This window comes from Penaeus monodon, unplaced genomic scaffold (genome assembly GCF_015228065.2).
Source record: "Penaeus monodon isolate SGIC_2016 unplaced genomic scaffold, NSTDA_Pmon_1 PmonScaffold_12285, whole genome shotgun sequence".
NCBI lineage: Eukaryota > Metazoa > Arthropoda > Malacostraca > Decapoda > Penaeidae > Penaeus > Penaeus monodon.
Window position 1 is genome coordinate 1,177 of NW_023641140.1, and position 6,324 is coordinate 7,500.

The window sequence follows — 6,324 nt, forward strand, 5'->3', positions numbered from 1 at the left end:
TTGTAGGAATAAAAGCGTGTTTCGTTCATTACCGGAGAATGTCACCGGCTTAACTAAAAAAGCGCTAAAATTAAATTTTTTAAATCAGCAAATTCGTACAAAAAAAAAATTCCCAGAATCTCATTAATTAGAAAAATCCCAAATTTTTTCAACTGAGTGCTGGCGGGGGCTTGGATGACTTACTCCGTTAGTTAGCAAAGCCCTCCCCAGACTCTTCGCCTTTGCCCCTCCTCCTGAGACCTATTCACACTTGTTCGCCCGCCCCTCTCTATCCCTATATATACTTCCCAAAAAAAATTTCTCCCTGTACCTTTCGGTTTTTTGTCTAAAGAAAAACCAAAGGTTCGAAACGGTGCGGTTTAGTTTTATTTTCTACTGTGACTTTTTCCCCATTCATTTTTGTGTACACGTTAGGGGTTTTTTGTGTTTTTTTATATATAATATATATATATATATATATTTATATTTTAATTTTAATATATATTTAATATACAATGTGTGTTTTGTGTATCAATCTCATATTTGAAAACTTACTGAAAAATTTACGGGTTTTTTTGCTTCAGCACAACTGAGAGGCCTCAGCGATATTTAGGATTTCCAAGGATGTTTTTAAATTAATAAAAATATTCTTATCTTATAATAAGGGGGATCACACTTTTATCTGAACATATCATGTTCATAACTCGTTAGTCTTTAAATTTCGCTCTGTTTTGACCTTACCCCTCTCCTTTACACTTCCTACGTCCTCCTGCCCTCCTCCATTACTTACCCCCTCAGTTTCTCCAACCCCCCCTTTTTTACCGCCCTCTCCAAAGGGGACGTCCCCCCCGCATATATATTTGTGGGGACAAAAATACAATTAAGAAAGAAGCACACACCAAAAATGTGTGTGTTGTGTGTGCACAGCTAAGATGCACCACACATACACACTACAAACCACACACACACACACACACACACACACACACACACACACACACCACACACACACCGAAAAAAGGTGTCGCTCTGCTTTCATTTTGAACCTAGGCGGAAAAAAAACACCTATCCTCAAAAGGGAGCCGCCGCATAAAAGGACACGCTCGTCAACAGAAGAGAGAGGCAGAGAGAGACAAGACAGACACACAGGGGGTCAGCTTCTACCCTCCCCCCGGGAAGACGGGAGTCACATCTCGTTCATAAAAAACCCAACAAGCTATCCCTTTCATTACTCGCCCTAAATCCTTTTTACAATCGCTGATACTGATGGCAGCTCACGCGCCAAAGCTGTAAATTTCCCCCCCCGCCTATTGCCTTAAAAAATCTGAAAGTGCCCCTCGCCTCCCTTAACGTCCCCGCCATCGCAACCAAATGTTTTTGATCCACGTCTACCCTCATACTTCGTGCTGACCCTCACGCTTCTGCTACCCTCCTTACACTCCCCCCTCGTCAGCACTCCAATACTTCCTATTTTGCCCCCTGCACCTGCCCTCAATCTTTCAGATTTGGTGTTTCTTTTTTTAAGAAAACACACTATTAATTTCTTTTCCTCGGAAAAAAAAAACTAGTTCATTCAATTATTTAAGGGGCGGCTGTTCCCATTATATTATTCATTTTTACAGTTTTCAAAATATAATCTTTCCCCGTATATCGTATTGTATTAGTTGTTTTTTTCGTTTACTGCTTGCGTCTTCACTTACCTTTTTGAATCTCCATAAATTTTTTTCTTTTAAAAAATCACCTTTTTCTTAAAAACTTGCCGTACTAACGATTTTTCTTATTCACAATACATGTCGTTACCCGCTCTAACTCAATCCCACCCACTCTACACGGAATTCACTCTAGGGTTATGATTTTACTGTCCTCCCCTTTGACTTATAAATAACCAACTCCGTTTTTGGCGTTTTTCCGTTTTAGTTATGCTCGATTTTGCTTGTTTAAGCTTAAGGGTTCCCCGGGGGTAGTAAAAATGTAAATACTGGGGTAGTCGACTATTGCAATATGGCAAAGCCTGCGACACCTTTCCTCGAATGAGTTTACAAAAAGTATACACCAAAGTTAATTTAAGCCCGGTTCATGGCCGTAGAAAGGGAATTTTTTGCCCACCGCACGGAAGTTACCACACTTTTAAAAGCGTGGTTACGATTGACGCGCCCCAGACGCGCACGGTTAAAAAATTTAAAATTTCCCCAAAATATGGACTTCTTGCTAAATTTTTTTCCTCTCTAGAGAGAGAGGAAATATAAATATGCTATACTGAAATCACCAAAATTAACAAAACCTAAGTAAGAACACCTCTTGCAACTTTGTAAATATTTCAAACATATAATTTTTCCCCCTTTTCTGGGCTGGTACATTATTTTCCCAGACGATGGACCCTCCTTTCTACTGAAAGTTACACCCCACTGAGAAACCCCCGGCACACCGAAATTTTGGGACACGACGACCTAGCGACCCTCGGGTCACTAAAAAACCCTTTTGTAAATGTCTACAGAGCCCGTCCCCACACACCAAAATTTAGTGTTTCAGGGGCTGCAGACGGGTCAAGCATGACGAGTAATAAAAACAATACACAACAAGGCCGTGTGGTACCTTTACACCTCTTCCCGCACTGCCTTCCCGTAGTAAATTCCCTTTATGAGTGGACGCAAGTTCCCCGATCTGTTTTTACTTTTGTGGCGGAAACAAAAACCTACCTCGAAGCGTGGGGAAAGCACACACGCACGTTGCTTTTTCCTCGGAAAAAATTTTTATCCCTTGTTCCCTTTTTACCAAACTTCTTTTTTTAAAGTTGACATTTTTCACTCTTTTTAAAAAGCTTCAAAAGTTTCTTTGAAGTGGTAACGGCATACTGGCCAGGATAGCTTTTTCATCTCCTTTATGAAATTTGTTCACACTTTTCAGACACTGGTGGGAATTTCCCCCAAGACGGCAAGAGTGCCCCCATGACATGACCCTGGCAGTGGTCGCATAGGTTGGGGACATATAGCTTTTCCATGAGGTAGTCCGCCCAACTTAATGATTCCCGGGAAGACTAAAAGTTTCAAAAAATTAAAAAACTGGGGTCAGTGTTTTATACCCCTCAACTTTCTTTTTCCGTAAATACCTTAAAATTTTTTAGTTCTAACAGTTTCTCCTCAAAATACCTCATTAGGTCTCTGGAAAAGTCGATTCCCTTGTATGATTGAGCGTTCTGTGAAAACATGAGACTTGAGCCCAGGGAATGTCGCATATCGCACACAGACGGTCACTCTCGTCTGGTGACGAAACTTGGTTACTATATTGATATGAATGTATCACTGCAGATAGATAGAGAGAAAGGTCGGAGAGAGAAAGGTGTGTGTGGGGGGAGAGCAATAACAAGCATATTTTCAAGAAATGAATCAATTGGACATTTTCAAAATAACCCCACTTCTTCCCTAAAATTCTCTCTCTCTATCTTACTGGAATGAAGAATGAGGAATATAAAGCAATAGGAAACAGGCAGGCAAGCAGACAGACAGACAGACAGACAGACAGACAGACAGACAGACAGACAGACAGACAGACAGACTAGTTCTACTATTACTAGTAATTATAATTTTGATAGGAAAAAAAGATCATAATAGTGATAAAATACAGTGTCCTAAAATCATCGCAGTGATCATTTTCAAAATTTACAAATTTATGCACATTTTAAACCAGCCGTTGTAAGTTGCAATACAGCACAACTTAGTGCTGCTCTCAAGCTCTGGCAATTGGTGAGAGTTGTCGATAAGAAGGGCATCCGACTGTAAAATTTATAGCCCCAAAACGGCGTGCTTGACGCCTGTGGGAAATGAGCAAAGGGAGTCGTGTCAAGAGCGGACCTGGCTAAAGAAGTTATTTTGCAAGCTTAGACTAGGGATTTTGAATGTTCGTAGTTTTACAAGATGGGGCTGAGAATTGGAAAGGAGGAGGATAGGAAATGGGTGTGTATACAGGGAACGAAATGGACACGGTATAAGGCAAAATATATCAGTGTAGTTTGTAAACTTCTGTATTGTGGAGCGAATGCACAACGGACAATGTTCTTGGGATAATTTTAGATGAAGCTTCTAACTTTTTTTTTTTTTTAGTGTGACTGAAAAATAGCGGCAATGCCACGACAGGAGTTTTCTTTAGTGGTGATTGAACGGGTACATTGAGACAGAAATGACTGTACTGTCGAGGGGATTGGTGTTATGGATGCGACAGTAAACACTTGATTTTGCAGCAACAAAGGCTGTAACAATATTTAAAAATTTCTTCTAGAAAATGGATCACTTACAAAAGTGGAGATAGAGTCAGACTTTCTTGTTGGCAAAAGTAACAAAGGTAAAAATTTAGTTTATTCCATTTGTTCCAATAGCTATTCTTATATTTGGTGTGACAGGTTGTTTGTTAGACGAGAATGTTACCAGTAAACCAAACAACACACAGTAACAAAGGACCCAACTATTTTAGAGGCTACTGAATGAAGATTTTTTTCGGGAATGGTAGGAGAAATACCAGAGAGAAGGCAAGAAGTTAGAGAATCATTGAATATGAAAAAGGGAGAGGCAACAAGACGATGAAATACCGGCAGAAGTGTGCAAAGGTTTGGAGGAGGAGAGAGTGAATGTGGTATAGGTGCTAATGAAGATTCATGACAAGAAAAAATGCCAGACGACTGGGGAAGCGGTGTAATTGTAGAAAAAAAACAAAGGTGGTATCAAAGTAGTATCGGGTAAATGTCACATACAATGCAATTTTGGAAAAAAAGTCGCAAAAAAGCTATGATGTGAAATGTAGATCAATGAATAACAATCGTGATTTATGCCAGGTGTGGGAACAATGGATATCATCTCTGATTTGAGGCTTAGGCTGGAGAGATAGATAGATAGATAGATAGAGATAGAGATAGAGAGAGAGCGAGAGCGAGAGCGAGAGCGAGAGCGAGAGCGAGAGCGAGAGCGAGAGAGAGAGAGAGAGAGAGAGAGAGAGAGAGAGAGAGAGAGAGAGAGAGAGAGAGAGAGAGAGAGAGATTATTGATTAAGAAGAAACGTATGACGTAGGGCTGAATAATACGCTTGGTCATATGCATTTGGAATTTCTTTCGAATATTACCATGTATGTGTAAAATGCATAAAGGAAATCCTCATCTGTAAGCATGCAAAAAGAGCCTAAAATTAGCATTATGCTCAGCAATTTCATCCATATATCGATACTAATACTATTGCTATACTGTTGATATTGGTGTTATCATCGCGATCATATTAATCACATTCTCTAATTCTTTTCCTTGCCAATATGGTGTATAGTCTTTCATGCCCTAGTTTTGTTTCGCTGATATTTTAATCGTTATTAATATGACAGTGTTAGTTCTACTGCTATAATAGTCATTAATGTCACCAAGATACTATTATTGTTTCCATAATCATTTAGCATGGTACAAACAACTTCATAAGTTTCGCATTTTTAATGATGAGGAAAAGGGTTACATTTCCAATTCCAATTTATTTGAAATCAGGTAAGTTAAAGGTGCCAAGCCTTTCGTTAATTCAATTAATGGTGTTGGACATGTTCGCCATGGTTGAAAACCTTAACCTGGATGTGACTAAAGTTGGGAAGATTTTCGAATACACGCTCGTCGGGAACCTTGCGATCCAGAGGGTATCCGTGTGGGCGATTGTCAGGGTAATTGCCATGGGAACCATAATGATTGAATTCGGTATTTTCGTGAAGGCCATCCACTGCTGCGTCAGCCTTACCATCGGTCACTGCTACGACAAGGTCGAAATCCAGACCTTGTTTATTACCCTTGGGAAGTAGGAATCTGTTGGGAATGCCAGTGGCACTCACATAGTTTTCAAGGCTGGAGTCTCCACCATCCAAAGCTTCCTTGGTCTTATCGAAGAGAGTCTGGAAACTCGGTACATCAGGGACGGTAACCGAAGACTCAGAAGACTTTCGGACAATGTGGTTGGTTCCTGGTGTCACTGTCGAAAGAATATTGTATAAAACTTCATATATTTCAGAAACAATTTCAAGTGTTTGCAATTGGCCATGGATAAATGCATTATTTTTTTAGTGATGAACTCTTTTAGCTAATCATGATTTATAAAGAAAATAAAACTGTTTAATGTAGATATACTTACACTTAGTCCAGAATTTATCTAATTCAATGGCATTCCAGCGACCTTCATCAAAGGAATACTCGATACCATTGTTATCGTGATGAGGCCAAGCGAAAATGCGGACTGTTGCCAGTGATTCCTCGCCATTGTTGTTGTTGATGTCAATGTTGTAAGCGAATTCTTTGTGATTGAGTCGAGGCACAAAAGTAGAAATGTCTACATCTTCAAT

The 6,324-nt window shown here is 39.8% G+C and overlaps 1 pseudogene; it reads right to left on the bottom strand.

Moving 5' to 3' along the window:
* Window positions 1-5,422: 5,422 nt before the first annotated feature.
* The window catches only part of LOC119569058, a 1,720-nt pseudogene continuing 818 nt past the window's right edge, over window positions 5,423-6,324 (bottom strand).